Raw genomic sequence first — 19,417 nt, forward strand, 5'->3', positions numbered from 1 at the left:
TCTGGTGGAAGAAGTTTCAGATGATGACCTGGATACGACTGTGCCTCCACAGCTTCGTGATCTCCTGCTGGATACCGACGATGACGAGCAACTAGGCAGCAGGAGCGGTGGCAGAAAGTGATGGTCACCATCCAGAAATCTGTGTCCGTGTATTGGCTGAGCCTGGGGGATGCGGAGATTCCTCTCCATAATACGGCAGCATCCCATCAAGATTCCATATTTTCATCCACATAGATGAAGAATACCTCCTGCTCCACTTGATGTTCAACTGAAGCATGGTCCATCGGCACAAAGACCTTGAAAATTTATCACTTGTATGACTGGGAATTTACTACATTTGGACTGAAAAAAATCTAAAAAAAATTAAAAAACACCATAAAATAACCAAACTCAAAACGCACGTGTGAAGTCTTCTTGTTTTCTGGCAGTCCGCTTTTGTAAAGGTATGAGGAAAGCAAGAGGCTGAGGAAAGCCTCCAAAGTCTTTCTCAAGCGCACTACCTACAAGTATTGGAATCGAGAGAGAAAGGAATCATTACTGCTTGCTTCTGTTCTTCGGGATACCTGAAGTACCTTGGAAGGCCACACTTCCTGAGCAATATAAACATTCTGTCCCAAAGCAGCTCTTTGACCGTTTCCACTGGGTGATAAGGCATAGCGCTTGCATCATCTGAAGGCACGGACTCAGGTGCCAATCCAAATCCTTAACTGCAGGTCCTTACATTCTATACATACATGCTCAAGCTCCCTCTTGTAATTTTCCATCCATCCCTACGTGTCAGCAGAGCGCTTAACAAGTCTCCTTTAGTCTAGACACCAACTGCGCACACAACTGAGACACAGCTGCACCATTCCTAGAAAAACAGCTTTACAATTTCCCATAATAAAGTACCCGGCTCGCTCATATCCAACTTACTATAGGACACAGATTTATGCCTTATTTGCCCATCTCTGATATTGATAGCACCTGCCAGCCCCCAGAAATTACTATTTTAACACAAGGCCCAGAGGCAAAAACAACAGAATCCTACTAGAAATCATTCCGGTCAATGAGAATAGTTTTCTGCTGTGCCTGTTTCGAAAACCCATGTAATCAGTGACACGTGAAAATACGTGAACAATAGTCACCGCATCTCTGCGGCGCTACCTGAAAATATAAATTTGCTGGAAAGCATTAAGGTTTGAATCTCAGGGTTACCAAGTGCTTTGGTACAAAGCCAGCATTCATCCGCCCTATACCACGGTGAGGCATTAAATTACCAGAAGGAGCAACTCCACCTATTTCACTGATTACACTTTCGTCTTGGCCATACGTAATAGCTCAACTCTCTGCAACCAGCAGAGAAGACTGACCAGGCTTTAGGAAACGACATATTCATTGGCATCAGAGAGAGGCCTTTCTGACACTGACTTTTTTCACACAGCTCAGCTATCTCAAATGCCCACCCCCTGCCCCCTACACCCGGAAAAAAAACAGACAGACCCAAACAAAAAACACTTGCACATTGGACTCCTTGGGCTTGAGAGAGGCTTAACTGGCTTAACTTCTATTGTGCGCTAGTAACATGGAGCGCAAGAAAAGCTTTCCAAAGGGAATGAGCTGGAAACTGGGTATGTGAACAAGTAATCCTCAAAAAAGGAGCGCCTGCCGCAGCTGGCTGGGGAGGGCCTGCGTATACCCCGTGCCCTTGTGGGCTATCTGTCCAGCTGCAGGAGGACCAGAGAAGGGCAGCTGAAAAGATGAAAAGCTGCAGCTGAGCCTGATAGACCCGCACAGCTCTCGGGCCATCTTGCCGATGGCAGCTGTGACGCATCGATTCGTTCTATGCAGGTGAATTAATTTTTTCCATCTGCAAACTTAGGTGGAGAACTGCAGTTTTCGTTAGTCTTTGTGGAAACGCTGTAATGGTCCACACTAATCTCAAAACAGCAACTCTGTGCTGTGACTGCCTGCGTAGACCTGCTGGGGCCTAACACTACCCATTTTAGGGCATAAAAAAGAATAAAAAGCCAAAAATGAAACCTGGAGTTGAAGAAAGGCCCTTGGGAAAAAATACATTAAAAGTAGGAACAAGACAGAGGCTGAGTGAACATTAATATGGCCCCGCGCTTTCTGCCAATGGGCTTTAATTTCGTTATCATTAAATTTGCCGGGCAGTTGCATTTTGGTCTGTGAACATTTAGAAACAATGCAACAGATGCTGGCAAAAAGAAAAAAAAAAAAAAAAAAGAACTTATTTTTTCACAGCTACTTATAAGCACTTAGCAGAGCTTGCCTGGGTTTGGGGTAGTCTCTCTCTTTTTTTCTTCGTCTTTCCCCCCACAACGCCCCCGCTTCCAACTTCGCGCTCTTCTCCCGCCATCACAAGACAGAGAGAACGGGTCGCCAGGGGAGAAAAACGCGGGCCGATCCCGTCAGAAAAGTTCTTTCCGCGGTCTTTGCTGCCACCTCGTGGCCCATGCGCGGAACTGCCGCTGTCTGTCGCCGCGTCCCGCAAGCAGCACAACGCATGCGCGTACAAATGCGGAAGTGGCGTTTTAACCGCTCTGCGCAGCTAATGCGCCGCTCTCTATGGTGATCAGTCCTCCAGCTAATAGCGACCGTGCGCCCGTCCACTTAAAGACAGCAATTGTTTCGACAGACCACGACGGGGACGGGCAAGCAGTCGATTCCCGGGCCGCCGGCCCAGCGATATTCTCCCCCTTCTAATCCAGGATGCCCCTCGTCTATTTCCGCCCTTTTATGCCCAAGCCCACGCGGAAGCGGACCGGTTGGGCTCACAGCTGCCCCTCAGCGCCTCGTGGCATCCAACTTCCTCTCCGCCCCGGTGAACCAGCAAAGTCCCTTTCCACCCCCAGCCCTGCACCGTCCCCCAGCCGTTTAAAAGCCCTCCCAGCGGCAGTGGAACGCGAGCAGCTCGGAGAGTCGCGGTCGCGGTACTGGCGTGCAGCAGCACCGACGCGGCAGCAACCCGCGACCAGCGAGCCTCGGGAGAGCAACGCGCACGCGCGAGCCCGGGCACTGCAGTGCGCATGTGCCGGTAGCGGCTCGGCGCTACGCATGCGCCCCTCTCGGCAGAGCACTACGCGTGCCCAAGCCTAGACGCTGCACTGCGCAAGCGCCACCCTCCGCACCGCACTACGCATGTGCCTGTTCCCGAGGCAGGCTCGAGCGTCAGACCGTCGGAGGAAATAGACAAGGAGCACTTCCGACAGCAAGAGAGAAAACCGTTGCTGAGCCAGCAGGAATTGACTGCTCGACTGCATCTCAGGGCTTGGTAGATTTGAAAGCTATTTATGAGTTCTCTGGCGCATGCGTGCTGTTGCCTGGAGGACTAACCCTAACAAAGCTCGGCAGATTCGCTGCGCAGAGCGATGAGAACGTACGTACGCCACTTCCGCGTGCCTGCGCGCATGCGTACTGCTGCCTGCGGCACCGAACATACGCGGCCGCAATTCCACCGATTGGCCACGAGGGGGCACCAGAGACCGCGGAAACAACAGCTCCGACTGGACTGACGCGGAGCCGCGCCGCAGCTTCTGGCGCTCCGCTCCTTCTCTCTCGTGAGGGCAGAGGAAAAACGCAGTTAGGTCGGGGTTGAGGGAGGAGAGAATTACGTCAGTTGGAACAAGACGAAGAAAAACAAGGAAAACTTCTCTATGCCCAGCAAAACTCTGCTAAGTGCTTAAGAATATCGGTAAATAAATAAATAACGTCATCATCAAATTGATTTTGTCATGCTTTTTTTTTTTTTTTGAAGGCAACTGAGGTGATGAAAAAGCTGGTGTCAATTGGACAGGAGGGCGCAGTGAAGCCAAGGATGGCGAGGAATGATTAACAATCCTTAACGTTGCAAAAGAAAACAAACAAAAAAACCACCAGTAAAACAACTTCTGTACCTGGCCATGCAACTCTGAGATCCCGTCTGGGTCTCCCGGCGCTTGTAAATATCCACCGGGTCAATTTTGATATCGAGCGATTTGTTGTCAGTTCTTCCATTCACAGTCAATGCCAGGATCTGCCGCCGCAGGGCGTTCTGACCATGGGCACCACTGCTGAACTGTTTCAATATCAGTGGGATTCCCAGGCACGGTTTCAAGGATTTGGTCTACTTTTGACCCAAAGGGAGAATTGATATGAAATGCGAGGTATGCATAAGTCATCATGAGGCGTGTTTCTCAGCATCACCTTTGGGAAACAAAGGATTTTTCATAAAAGTCTCAATACAGCAGTAAAATAGAACACTGTATAAAAACAATGAGAACGCTTTGTGAGCAGGCAAGGAGCTTTACGACCTCTGCCTGGGAAATCCAGAGCCACTTGCCCACAGACTCCTCTTTGGCAGCTGTTCTAGATTCAGCTGAACATTCTGTTCCAGAGCACAACTCAAAACTACAGAGGAAACAAAGGGAGTTCTACATAGGCAGAATAAAAAGAATGCTATGTTTCTTCAGTATTGAAAAACCAACAACAGAAGCCATTCCCCAAATTCCACTGCGGGAAACATAGCGGCAGAGAAGAAAGCATCCATATTTCCCCGAACCAGTGCTCGAAGGAAAAAAGGAAAACAAACAAACAAACAAGTTTCACATGTTACCTGCTTGAAGGCGTATACCACTCTCACTCTTTAAAAGCATTAAAGAAAAAAAAGTAAAATGCATAGAGTAATCTCTTCCAACAACACGTGCATTTGGTCTGGGCAGCAAAGGGCGCAGCTCTGTATCACAAAGAACCGAAGGCATAAGCACCAGGCTCCTAAGTTCCAGCCAAACCAACCAAACGTGCCTATGGACAGGCAGAATCCTTAAGTAGGACAGCCAGTAAAAACGTCAAACAAAGCACCCGATTCTCAGCCTTCTTGTTCCTTTTTGAAAATCCAGAGGTCTCTGTGTTAGCTCCACCTCTAGCCTGTAAAGCCCGAGCTCGCCGTCTGGGGGAAGTCCAAGAAAAGGCTGGGTTATTACAGCGAGTCCCCAGTAGGATTGACATTTTTTCTCGCCTCAGGTCTCAGTTCTTTTACACGTGCGAGGTAATCATTCCTCCTCTTTGACAAAGATGACAGTAGCTAAGCTGAATAAAGCACAACTTTCTGCACGCACAATCCTCAGGATTACTTCCCATATCTGAGTACCAAATCAGAGTTTGTAGGCAACAAAGTTTTACTCTTGAACTCACTTTAAGCAGGTGTTTATAGCAGTTATCTTCACTGAGTTAAGAGGTAGCCTGGTAAGGGAAGTTCAATGCTTGGGTCACAAAGTACTTACCAGAACAAAAAGATCAACCATTCTGCATCGAATATAGTGACTAAAGTTGCTTACCGTTAAAGCTTGCACGTGCTGACACAGCTTTTGAAGTAAGGACTTGTGATCTTCTGCCCACTGAGAGAGAGTCTTAGGAGAAAACTGGAAAGAAAAGAAAAAAACTAATTGAACCTGGATTTTTTTTATACAAACATAACACTTCCCTAGAAGAGTAACCGGCTAATGTACCTGGTAGGTATTTGTTGGCGAGAAAGAGAACTTCTTAGGTGATGGAACTGAATATTTTACTTCCACGTGTGCAGCTGGTGAGATATTTCCGGAGGCAAGACTTCCCTCTTCACCATTCTCTCCAAGCTCCTGGATCACTGCATTCAGCATTTCCGTTACAGCTTTAACAGATACCGGCAGCTAGAAATGTATTTGAAATGCAAGACATGATCGCAATTCTTCCTCAGAGCAAGAAGCTGTGCTCTGATCTACGGCTGAACAGTTTGCAAGGCTTTCTGCACAGAAATTCTGGGTGTTTTTTGTTGTTTTTGTTCCCCCAGGAAAGCCCTATATCTGTTAACATTAACGTAAGACGACAACTCACACAAGCATTAATTCTTTTACTTACTTTGTCAGCTACTGACGGGTCAGAGGAGCTTTCGTCAGTGATCTTCATCAGGTAATGCTTTCTTTTAACAAGATAGGCTTTGTGTTCTTCTGGTAACGTATCATCACTCTCAACCTCTTCTGCCTTTCTTTGGTAAAGCTAAGTAACAGAATATGGATTAGGAGTAATCAGTCAGAATGTAAATAATAGAAAAGCATTTTGAGGTAATGCAATTTACAAACTTACAATGGCAAGATTCCAGTACGAAACCACTTTCTTAATAGCTTCAAACGCTAGTAAAGCATCAATTTTGCCTTCAGCTGCATCCAGCATTGCAAAAACTACACGTGCCTCTTCTTCATAGGCTGCAACCTGGAAGACCTACAACCAAAGCAAAAGACATATCACACATGACACAGTGTGGACACTTGGAACAGTCAGTGACTGTAAGCATCTAGTAAGTAGTTGTATAATCAATGAAAATTATATAAAGGAATATTATATAATCAAATAATATTAAGATGTTACAACAATGAAATAAGCAAGAGAGTTAGGCACAGCAAGACAAAGAGAATAAATAGGATGCTTACCCATATCGTGGGCTCGCTCAGGAAACTCCAGTGGAGTGGATCTTCCGAAGAGAGAAAGAGATCCTTCCCCACTGGTAGTCAGCTCTTAAATGGGTCTAGGAGAGGTGGAGCCAGGCTCCACCCCTTCCTGCAGCACAGGTGAATTGCTTTCACCTATGCTCCCAGGGCTGCCTCAATGCTCACCTCAGGTGATTAATCAGAGGTTCAGGCCTTGACTCAGCAATTCCCATGCAGTAGTCAAATAGGAGGAGGTACTAAGGCAGTTCAGAATCTTCCAATCAGAGTGTTTTAAAACTCAGAAGTTCAACAGAAAGATACTACCAAATCTCAGTAGTAGCAGTACAATGACAAAAACAAAAAAACAAAAAAAATAAAACCAACCACAACCCATCAACACACAAAGCCAACTGAAACAAAAAACAAACCAACCAGCTAACAATTCATATGTAAGCCTGTGACATACAACCCCTCTTACTCTCATCTTTGAATAATCCATCAGTACCTGGATGTCCACACTATTGAAATGTCTGAAGAGAGGATACGCAGGTTCGGGAATACTTCTGTGCTTTTTGATAGTTCTCAAGCTAAGCAAAGTTGTCTTCCAGTAGTAGACGCTTCTTCCAATATATTCTTTCTGGTCGTGGGAGTTAAGGCTAACGCCCTGTTGAAGAAAGAGAAATTCAAACTATCGCAGAATATTTAAATAGAGTGTTATTCATACTTATTCTTCTCTGATGCAGTTGAGAGTAGTGAGGTAAGAGTATTTGACTAGAGCAACTGCCTTGCATGACATCCCATCAAAATTAGTAGCAGCAGTTCTCAATACTACATTCTCATCTGATTTTATTTAGTCTATTAAGTTTGCAAAATTAGAGAAAAACAGATGATACTTATTTACAGATAATCTTAACGTACTGTTTTTTGCAGACTTCTTGCCCAATGTATAATTAAGGCAGGCTGAAGGCCGTGTTTCTCCAGGGCTCACACAGTACTTACTCCGTGATGTACAAGAAGCTTCAGTTTGGTTGCCGAGTCTGGTCTGAATATCAAAAGAAATATTCCTCAATTAGTATTCCCTCTTTTTCATCTGTTCACACGTCATTTGTTTGATGAACATAACAAGCAGCTTCAGTCCTAAGCTAGCTCTTCTTTACAAATGCACTGTCAGAAATGTAAAGCCCATTTTTATAAAGTTCTTCAGCATCTCACACGCCTACAGCAAAAAACATTTAACATTTAAAGGATGTCAAACAAAAGGAACTAGTTTTACGCAACCTATGGGAATCAATTCAGAAGCCATCTAGAAGGTTGGTTCCAATATTTCCAAACTGAAGCAGCCTTACGTTGTTTTTTTCTGCATAAGAGCACAAACAGCATCCCACCAGGATCTTTGCTTCTCAGTACAGAACTGTTTGCACAGCAGCAACGGTAAGAACAGAGGTTGATGTGTGCCACGCTGAGTATTAAACTTCTCTTGCAGTTCTAAGTTGCTAGTGAACACCATCCCGAGTAAAAAAAACCTGTTTTGGTGAAAACAAACAAACAGAAGGTATTAGGTAGCAAAAAACAGGCATTTAAATGCATTTAAGAACTTAGGAAGCTTGCTTACTTCAAGGTCCAACAGGCAAATGGACTCAGGAGCATCTGTTTCCAGTCTCGATGTCTCTTGGGGCAAGTGGAAAAGTTGTTGTAATGATCTGCGCAGTGGGAATAACACTGACATGGAATTCCACTGCAAGCCAAGCCATGCAAGGTGCTGGAGACTACCACTGTGCATCCGAACAGCACCTATGCAAAAACAAGGGTTGCAAGAAGCTAGGATCTGCGTCCTCGTTAGGAAAGGTATCATTCTATTCCTGTTACACTCAAATTCAAAGCCAGACTTCATCATCAAGTTAAGCCTAAAAAATGGGAAGATATCATTAGTTCACAATTCATCCTGGAATTATTTCATTTTTATGCCTGTCACCTGTGTTCATAGATTACACATAAATAATGTGGGCCTTCCTATCAGCACTCATCAGCATACAAGCACTTTCCAGCTTCAATTGGAAATGAGTCAGAACAGACTTGAAGACAACAGTGTGGAAGCAAGAAGTATGTGAGAAATTCTTCAGAACCTGGCATGATGATACTGCCCCTCAGCTACAGCTGAAAGTGAAACTTCTTGCAAAGCACCCTCTGAGTAGGGCAACCACGAGCAGCTATTACAGACACTTGTCTTTTGTGGCAAATGAAGCACTTGTAGAAGAACCTCTAATACAGAGTCATGCTTACGTTGAGTTTAAGTAGCATCTCTTACCAGTATCGCATTTACTCAGTTCTCCCTGCTCTGGTGCTTGGGGACTGACATCTCCCATATCATCTGTGCCGAGAAAAGACCTCTCTTTAGAAGCTCCACTCCCAAACAGGCCTTCAAACAATGTAAATAAACCACTTCTGTTTGCAAGCTTCCACAATCTCTTTCAAGAAGTCTTCCTTGCCGTGGCTTAAGTTCAGCAACATATGACCTAGAAAAACGTAATGTCACATAAGAACACTCAACTTAAACAAGGACAACAATATTTGATGCAGTGGGTTGTTCCTGCTGCTTTAGGCTGGGAATCCAGACTTCCCCTTAAGATATTTACAAATTTCTAACTTACACTCTCCCTATAATTAAGTCACCCTTTTAGCATATGGGCTGACAGCAGTCCCAAGGCATTTTCAAATCCAGTTCTCCAGAATTACTGTGTATTTTTATTACAATGACACTGCAATTGTCTTCAAAATAAGTAGCTGTCAGTCTCCTCTATTCAGGAACAATTCAGCCTGATGCCTGATGTTTTCTTCGTTTTCACCTAGAGCCCACAGACTGAAAACAACTACCTCGGCTTCACCAAAAAAAAAAAAAAAAAATGCACCAAACCTGTTGGAACAAAGAAGGGAACAAAAGCGACAGGAAAGGAGCAATATTTTCTTTTATACTTGGGACTAGCAATGCTTACAAATAGTATATTAGTAGGCAGAAACCAGCAGACTCGGAGACACTGATAGTTAAATTCTATCTTAATGTCCTGGAAATAAAAAGAAAAAGCCCGTTACGTGTCAGGATCAAACCGCTCTTTTGTATTTCATACGTAGCCAAAATACAGAACGTTTGATAGCATGTTCCAAGACACCAAGTGTGCTCTTTAACAAGCCATTAACTCTGACATTAACTGCTCATAAAATGGAACATTTATAATTCTTAGTTTTTATTACCAGACTGGCTTTTTCGGTCACAGGCCAACATTTCCAGCGCATCTTGCCCAGCACGATCTCCTCTTATTAGTTTTGACTTTGGTTTAGGAATCTGGCAAAGAAAGAAAAGAATTGCTACAGCTTCTTCTCAACAAAAAACAACTCACCCTCATTTAGTCTTAAAAGTTAGGAAACAAGCTTGTTTCTTTCCTGAAAAGGACACAAGGTGAGTAACTGAACAATTGCAAATAGCTGTAAGAGCGCACAAGAGAAAGCGATGTTTTGAACGCAAGCACTTGTGCAAAAGGGAAAGCTGATTTTATTCCATAAAGCAAAGAATTAAGCTTGATCAAGCTCTGCTGCTTATGCAATTAGTATATGAGAGCTACTCAGGTCATTCCCCTCCCCCCCATACTACTAACCTTAATACTAGTTATTTTAGCTGCATTACAGAGAAGGGAATAGCCTATAGGAAACACACTCATTAGCCCTTAGTCACTTTACTTCTGACAAGTGAAACAGATGAGATTTTCTTCACACTACTTGAAATCTTTTAAACAAGTATGGAAGGGTAAGATTTGGCCAGGAGACAGCCTCAAAAACAGTAGTTAGTTTTTGGAATGCAGGCGTTCAGTGCACGTACAGTGAGAGCATCCAAGAACTGCAACAATTACAGGCACAAACTGAACAGTGACTTACATGGAAACTTTTCAGATAACACAATGCTGCGAGTTCACATGCATCTCTCCATTGTGCCTCGTTGTTCTGGGCCGTTTTCAGCAGGAAAGTTCCAGCGTGCATGTAGAAGTGTCCTTTCATTTCAAGGAAGGTACGAGACAGCTCATCAGGTCCATTCGCACACGGCTTCACAGAGTGAAGCACACGATCAAAACTGGAACATAGAAAAGATTCATTTTCAACCAAGTCCTGGTCTCCCAGGATTTATACTAGACCCCTATCGCTGAGTCTTCTCTGAGGCCTTTAGCTCAGACACAGCTTGCGGATCAAGCCTAGCAACATTTGCCCTTTGCAGTTAGTACAGAGGAACTCCTCTTCCATCCATAAAACAGCTACTCACTGAAAACGATGCCTGCTAGAAGTTCAGTGACCCAGAAAAAATATTCAATTTTTTTCTTTTTTTTTTTTCTTTTTTTTAAATAAGCAGAACAGTTAAAAGAGTACCTTTCAAGGGCCCCTCTGCTTTCTCAAACATCTCTAGAAGCAAGCATCATTTTAACCAAGCTAGAATAGGCCAGCAGATGATCCTTCTTGACAGCTCTCCAATTATTTTTATCAGCCTCCAAGTCCCGTACTGATTGAAGGTATTCCTAAAGAATCAAGTTCATCACAGAATGAGGAACCGCCATCCTTCTATGAAGGCAAGAGTTTCTCCAGAACATCTTGCTACATAATCCAGTTTCCCAGGTGAGATGTTAACGAATTCTTCAGCAGCAATGTTCCAGGAACTATATGCCTCAGCAATTCCCTCCCTGATGGAGCTGCTATATCTAACTTAGTACCTCAGCTAGAAACTAAACAACTCTTTAAGGCTTAAGAAAATCCTAAATAAATCATTGTTTCCACAGACATTACATTTAAAGGAGTTAAGCCACTTGAGAATTAGCTGCCATTGTAACGATACTAAGAGAATAACACCGGTTTCAAGGACATGGGAGATTATGACAGGATCAAAACATGATTAAATACCTCAAATGTCTTTACGACGCACAAACACCACTCCAAGCTGGAGTCTACAGGTATTTTCTTCTCCGCCTCCTGACAATGAAGCACAGCATCTCTTAATCTATTATTTGAATGGTAGAGAGCAACCAGTCTGATGTTAAGGTAGGGATCGTCTGGTCTCGCATAGAGCTCGGTTTGAGTCATATCAAAGAGCTGATTCCAGCCATCTTCGCCTTTACGTTCCAGTAACTGCTCCTATCAAATACGAAGGCAACACGTTAAAATTTCATTCTCTACGAGAGCCTCTTCAGCAACTACGTTACCTGACTGTTTTCTCATTGCCATTACAGGCTACATTACTCAAACTGCTCTGGAAAGCTGGTAGGTGCTACAGAGAGTTTGACAAACATTTTAGAAGTGAGGGGAAAAAAAAAAAAACAAAAACCCAAAGCTTTAGAGTTTGCATCTTGTAGATGCTAAGTTAGATGCTAAGTTAAGACTGTCAAACCACCTGGTTCAAAGATGCCACACGTCAATACAGAACAGCTTGTCTAAAAAAATAAAATAACATAACCACACAAAAAATCCCAAAGCACAAGCCTCTCAAGACTTCAATTTCATTGCAGTTGCGCTCCAGAAAACTAACGCCTGTACAAAAGTGAGATTGTATGACTGAAAGCATTTACACAGTATTAGGGAATAACAGCATCTCCTACACTTGACAGTTTTCAACTCAAATTAAAAAAAACTAGAAAGCAGTGTAGTCATGTAATAGAGACAATACTTAACCTATCTAATCTTGACCTCTTGGGTAATATGGTTTTCCCATCACTTGACACAACAAAAGTTTCTTCTAGGCACAGAACAGAGATCAGAAGCTGGAATTTACCTTCAATCTGTAAGTAGCAGGATTCCCAGGGAAGAGCCTGGCAGCTTTCTCAACCCAGTACTCTGCTCTTCCATCAGCGATGTCGTTACTGCATAGTAACTCTGCAATCTTCAGTACAAGATCTTTCTGCATTGGATTCAGCTCCACAGAACGCTGGTTTTCCCCATGCATACACATAAGAAAAAAGGTTACTAGTAACTTGATCTTGCAGTCCACGTAGAACAAGAAAGAAAACATGTCAAACATGTCCCCCATTAAACAGACCCAGCAAGTCAAATTAGAACTATCAATAAATACTTTCTCACTACTTTAAGAAAAGCCTCCCTTTCAAGAAGGCCACCATTGGTTTGTAACACCCAGACAACTGCTGGAATTCAGAACACCGTAAGAGAAACAATGTCAAAACCAGCTCCTCTACCACCCGCTGCTGCTCTACTCAGACAGACAGACCAGGGGTATCTCTAGCCTAACCTAATACGGAGGCTTCCGGAAAACAGAATTAAGTCACAAAGACTGATGGCACTCAGTCACTGTGCTGGCAACAAGACTTTTGTGTGTATCCTCTCCCTCCCCGGTGCCCGAATAATGAAACACAGACTGTGAAGTTCACATTTATATGCTTACCTAATCGGAACTGTATTTGCCCCGTTCCCTCTACCTCTGAGGAAACAAACAAACAAAAAGCCCACCGCTAACAAGAAAAACAAACAATGCAACTGAAAAACACTCTCAGTCCAGTCTTTCAGTAGCAGGTGGATTACTGCTGTCACCATAATCCCTACTGCAGAATTCTACAGGGCTCAGATATTCTTAGTCCAAAGGGCAGCGGGAAGAAGACTATCAGAGCAGGAAGCACAAAGATCAAGTCCATTTACAAAGGAATAAAGCAGGACATCAGGGAGGTGAGTGAGGTGCTTACCTTGTAACACCCAAAAGCTTTTTCCGTGTTATCGTAGATCTGTCCCAGAAACCTGTGCGCTTTGGGATCTCTCTCTCAGACACTGAGATAAATAGATGTATATCTACAGAGTAAATAAAGAAAGAAAGAAAAACCAGAAGGATCAGTATTCCTCAGTATTACAAGTCCCCCCACACCTTGCAGCTAACGTGGGACTTTAATCTGTCATACAGGACAGTTAGCTGTATTTAGTTCAAGGGGCTTGATCTAGATCTTCAAGTGAGGCACAACATTATTGCTACACGTACAGATGTTGCATATTTGCCTGCAAGCACTGGCCTTCATTAAATAAAGCAGTAGCTCACAGGAACTGTAAGAAGAACGTAACACAGAATCACAGAATCACAGAATCATAGGGGTTGGAAGGGACCTCCAGAGATCATCGAGTCCAACCCCCCTGCCAAAGCAGGATCCCTACACCAGGTCGCACAGGTAGGCGTCCAGGCGGGTCTTGAATATCTCCAGAGGAGACTCCACAACCTCCCTGGGCAGCCTGTTCCAGTGCTCCGTCACCTCACCTAAAGAAGTTCTTGCGCACATTGGTGCGGAACTTCCTATGCTCCAGCTTCTGGCCATTTCCCCTTGTCCTGTCTCCACACACTGCTGAAAACAGTCTGGCCTCGCCACTTTGCCCCCCACACCTCAGATATTTATAGACCTGGATCAGGTCCCCTCTCAGTCTTCTCTTCTCAAGGCTAAACAGACCCAGATCACTCAGCCTTTCTTCATAGGGGAGATGCTCCAGGCCCTTCACCATCTTTGTGGCTCTCCGCTGGACTCTTTCCAAGAGATCCCTGTCTTTTTTGTACTGAGGAGCCCAGAACTGGACACAGTACTCCAGATGAGGCCTTACCAGGGCAGAGTAGAGGGGGAGGATCACCTCCCTCGACCTGCTGGCCATGCTCTTTTTAATGCACCCCAGAATGCCATTGGCCTTTTTGGCCACAAGGGCACACTGCTGGCTCATGGCCAACCTGTCGTCCACCAGGACACCCAGGTCCCTCTCTGCAGAGCTCCTCTCCAGCAGCTCATCCCCCAACCTGTACCGGTGCATGCAATTATTCCTCCCTAGGTGCAAGACTCTACACTTGCTTTTGTTAAACCTCATCTGGTTTCTTACTGCCCAGCTCTCCAGCCTGTCCAGGTCTCGCTGAATGGCAGCACAGCCTTCGGGCATGTCAGCCAATCCTCCCAACTTCGTATCATCAGCAAACTTGCTGAGGGTGGCCACTATCCCCTCATCAAGGTCATTGATGAAGATGTTGAACAGGACCGGACCCAGCACCGACCCCTGGGGAACACCGCTGGTTACAGGTCTCCAACCAGACTCTGCACCGCCAACGACAACCCTCTGTGCTCTGCCAGTCAGCCAGTTCTCAACCCACCTCACTGTCCACTCATCTATCCACACTTCCTCAGCTTCGTTATAAGGATGTCGTGGGAGACAGTGTCAAATGCCTTGCTGAAATCAAGGTAGACTACATCCACTGCTCTCCCCCCATCCACCCAGCCAGTGACAACATCATAGAAGGCTACCAGGTTGGTCAAGCACGACCTCCCCCTGGTGAACCCGTGCTGACTACTCCTAATAACCTCCTTTTCTTCCAGTTGTCTGGAGATGGCATCCAGCACAATCTGTTCCATCACCTTTCCAGGGACAGAGGTGAGGCTGACTGGCCTGTAATTACCTGGATCTTCCTTCTTGCCCTTTTTGAAGACCGGAGTGACATTGGCTATCCTCCAGTCTTCAGGCACCTCCCCCATTCTCCAAGACCTCTCAAAGATGATAGAGAGTGGTTCAGCAATCACCTCTGCCAGCTCCCTCAGCACCCGTGGATGTACACCATCGGGTCCCATGGATTTATGAACATTGGTGTTGCCTAGGCGCTCTCGGACCGCCTCTTCCCTGACTAAAGGGAAGTCTTCCATTCCCCAGACCTTCTCACTAACCACCAGGGCCTGGGATTCCCGAGGGGGAGCTTTTTCACTGAAGACAGAAGCAAAGAAGGCGTTCAGTATCTCCGCCTTCTCAGCATCCCCCGTTACCAGAACACCCCCCTCACTTAGTAGGGGACCTACATTCTCCCTAGACTTCCTTTTACTGTTAACATACTTAAAAAAGCCTTTTTTATTATCCTTTACCACCTTTGCTAGATTCAATTCCAGGTGGGCTTTAGCCTTCCTCGTCGCATCCCTGCAGGCCCTGACAACATTTCTATATTCTTCCCGAGTGGTCAGACCCTTTTTCCACATTTCATGGACCTTCTTTTTCCCTTTGAGTTTGCGCATGAGCTCCTTGCTCATCCACACAGGTCTCCTGCCACCCTTTCCTGATTTCTTGCTCACAGGGACGCACCGATCCTGGGCTTGGAAGAAGAGCTGTTTAAATGCCAACCAGCTCTCACAGGCCCCCTTACCTTCTAACACCCTAGCCCACGGGATAGTTCCAAGCAGGTCCCGGAAGAGATCAAAGTTGGCTCTCCTAAAGTCCAGGGTAGCAATCCTACTTTTTGCTTTGCTCCTTCCACTCAAGATCTTGAACTCCACCATCTCGTGGTCACTACAACCCAAGCTACCCCCAACTTTTACTTCCTTAACAAACCCGTCCTTATTTGTGAGAATAAGGTCCAGTAACACCCCTCCCCTCGTCGGTTCCTCCACCATCTGCATCAGAAAGTTGTCTTCGACACATTGCAGGAACCGTCTGGACCGCGCGTGCCTGGCCATGTTGCTTTTCCAGCAAATATCCGGATAATTGAAGTCCCCCATAAGCACTAGCACCTGGGATTGCGACGCTACTTTCAGTTGCTTGTGGAAGGCCTCGTCAACCTCCTCCTCCTGATCAGGGGGCCTGTAGTACACACCCACAACGGTGTCACCCATACCAGCCTGCCCCTTGATTCTCACCCACAAGCTCTCTACTGCTACTTCACCCTCCCCCAGGTGGAGTTCAATACATTCTAGCTGCTCTCTCACATAAAGAGCAACTCCACCACCCCCGCCTCGCCAGCCGATCTTTCCTAAAAAGCACATAGCCCTCCATGACAACATTCCAGTCATGCGAGCTGTCCCACCACATCTCCGTGATGGCAATGAGATCATGGCCTTGCGACCGCACACAGATCTCCAACTCTTCCTGTTTACTTCCCATGCTGCGTGCATTAGTGTATAGACACTTTAGGGAAGCAGCACCCCCCTGCCTCTCTCCATCCCTTTGAACTCCACCCTTTTCACCCATCGAACTCCGTTTTGAGCCACAAACTACCCGCTCAACCCCAGTGGCCCTCATTCTGTCCCCTTCCCCCTTCATACCTAGTTTAAACACCTTTCAATGAGCCCTGCCAGTTCCTGGGCTAGGATCCTCTTACCCCTTGGAGACAGGCTACTTCCATCTGCAGCCATCATGCCAGGCGCAGAGTAAATTGCCCTGTGGTCAAAAAAACCGAAGTTCCTGTGCTTGCACCAACTTCTTAGCCATTTATTTATGAGGCGGGTTTTTTGGATGCTGTCGGTATCCTTCCCTGCCACTGAAGGTAGGGAAGAAAAAACCACCTGTTCCTTCAACTACCCACCCCAGTCCCCTGAAGTCTTCCTTGATAGACCTCAGGCTTCTCTCAGCGACTTCATCGCTGCCAGCCTGAACTATCAATAACGGGTAATAATCAGAAGGGCCAATCAGACCAGGAAGTTTCCTAGCAATGTCCCTGACCCTTGCCCCAGGGAGGCAGCACACCTCCCTACAGGTAGGGTCAAACACGATGGCATAAAAGACATTTCTACCGGATGGGTTTTTACAGCACCACGCAACTACCCATGCTTTAAGTTGCCGTTTTAGGAAGATTTAAATGGCACCACATTTCCCATTTGCTGCTACCTTAAAACAGCATGACAACGGTCTTCATTTCTCCACTCTACTTCATTTAGCTTTCCCATCACACTTTAAAGAACAGAACAACATACGTAACGTTTATTACCTCTTAGCAAGTTCATATTCTTTTATCTCAAAGTACAGCTTAGCAAAAAAGAATCCTTTTAACGATCTCTGAAGAAAAAAAACCAAAAGGTACATTTTAAATATACAGTATTTTTGAAGTAATTGAGTAGGGAGACCCTTCTTTCCAGGGGTGCATAATACTTCCAAAAGTGTCTTCACAGTTATCAGCTCCAGTTCACTCCTTGTACTCTGGGCCTTGTTTTTGAAAGACACAGGAGTAAGAAAATAACATTTCTTCCCAGTAACTGGCAAAGGCTACCAAAGCGAAACTGAGGTTAGTAGCAAAGCAAGTCCTCACACTTGTTACTTTTCACAAGCACACTTCCGACTAAAGAGAGGAGAATGGGGTCAGCTACATACAAGCTGTTTCTCTTGCAACCTATCTACGTTGCAGAAGAAAACAAATGCCACAAATCAAGCTCCTCCTGTCCATGCTTCTGTCACCTTCCTCTCTCGCCTGCCCCGCCTCCTCGTAAACGGGGCTGGAAAGGAACTTCAAAAGAAACGCCGGCAGCCTCGCACAACCCTCCTCTCCAAAATCAACGCAACAGGAAGACCAGCAGCTACTTCCATCACCGACCGCGCTCCACAGCCAGTCGTTCCAGAGAGCAGGGGATCACCCGGCTGCCCAGCCACCAACGCAGGCAGCAGAGCTATTTCCCCCCGCCTCTCCCTCTCTTCCTGCCGGCGTTTCACAACGCCGTCGCACCCACGGCAACAGCAGCCGCACAGCGGCCAAACGAGCCCAAAGCCGAACGGCACGCGTTCCCTATTCCGGCTCCTCGAGAGAGGGAAGGCCGGAAGCCCGGGGACCGTGCCCACGGAACGGGAGGGAGCCGAACTCCGCCCCGCCGCCGGGCTCCTTCCGAAGCCGCCGAGGGCTCAGCGGCTTTCCGAGGCGCGCAGCTGCGGCGAACCGCGTTTCCGAGGAGGCGACTCCGCGCCCGCCCGCCGGCAGCCTCCCTCGGCTTCGACTCCCCGCCGGAGGAGCCCGCCCTCGGGCCCGGCACCCGCGGGAGGGGCGGAGGGACGGGGCGGGCGGGGAGCGGCCCCCACCGCGGCCCGGGGAAGGCCGAGGGAGCGCCGCCGGCGGCGCCGGCCGGGCCGCAGCACTCACCGCTCTGGGAGAGGAGGCGGCGGCCTGCACGGAGGCGACGTACCGCTCCACCTCGGGCCTCGTGCGCCGTGCCATGGCCGGGAGAGGGAGCGAGCGAGAGGGAGCGAGCGAGAGGGAGCGAGCGAGAGGGAGCGAGCGAGAGGGAGCGAGCGAGAGGGAGCGAGCGAGAGGGAGCGAGCGAGAGGGAGCGAGCGAGAGGGAGCGAGCGAGAGGGAACGGCGGAAGGCCGGCGCTCGCGCGCCACTAAGGGAGCTCCCCGCCGCACGCGGCGGAACGCCCTCCCTGCCGACCGCGGCGACGTGCGACGTCACAGCGCGGGGCGGGGCGGCGCATGCGCGGCACCGAGCGGCCGGTTCGCGCTTCGCGCGGCGGCGCTTTGAGCCGCGGGACGTCGGGCCGCTCGGCGCGGGCTGCCGGGCGCCGCGAGGGGCTGCGCGCGCCGCCGGTCCCGTCCTCGGCCGGCCTGCCCTCGCGCGTCTTACGGAGCTCGGCGCGGTGAGGCGTACCGAGCCGCTCTCCTCACCCGTAGCGACGCGCCGCGGAGAGCGGAAGCGTCGTTTCTGCGTCGGGTATTGGAAAGGGCGGTTGATCTGAAGAAGCGCGCTGTGGCGCATCCTTAGAAACAGCTGATGTGAAAAGTAGAAGTTCCGTGCGCACCTTAGTAACGTGTTTTAGAAACGCAGTTACCGAGTTAACGTGAGAAATCCTTTCTCACAAAGCTGCGGTAGGCTCTAGATGTCCTAAGCGATGTGGGTGTAGTGTTCTGAACCGGGAAACCCGCTGTGAGGTGGTTCGTTAGGCCAGCAGAAGTGAAACACATTGAACACGCTTTCAAGGAGCCAGGGCCTTTGCACGAAGCAGAGCTGTCCCACTCTGTGGGAACCTCAGGGTGCCGCAGGCGGGCTCCAAGACACTCCCCTCTGTCCTCCTTCCCAGCTTATCTCTGTGCGAGGACAGAGGGATGACCAGAACAGTGACCAGTGTAAAGGGCACAAATGCTAGGGGTAATTAAACAACTAAGAGCTTATGTTTCTGTGCTATCTTGGCGCCTGCCTGTCACGTCCCAACTCCTCACGGAGTGAGACAGTCCGGCCTTGTGTAGAGGCCC

At 47.3% G+C, this 19,417-nt stretch overlaps 1 pseudogene; it reads right to left on the minus strand.

Annotated features, from left to right (window-relative positions):
- Positions 1 to 4,095: 4,095 nt before the first annotated feature.
- Positions 4,096 to 18,396, minus strand: LOC149911901 (RANBP2-like and GRIP domain-containing protein 1; annotated as a pseudogene).
- Positions 18,397 to 19,417: the final 1,021 nt, after the last annotated feature.

This window comes from Phasianus colchicus, unplaced genomic scaffold (assembly GCF_987193195.1).
Source record: "Phasianus colchicus unplaced genomic scaffold, bPhaCol1.hap1.1 HAP1_SCAFFOLD_53, whole genome shotgun sequence".
NCBI lineage: Eukaryota > Metazoa > Chordata > Aves > Galliformes > Phasianidae > Phasianus > Phasianus colchicus.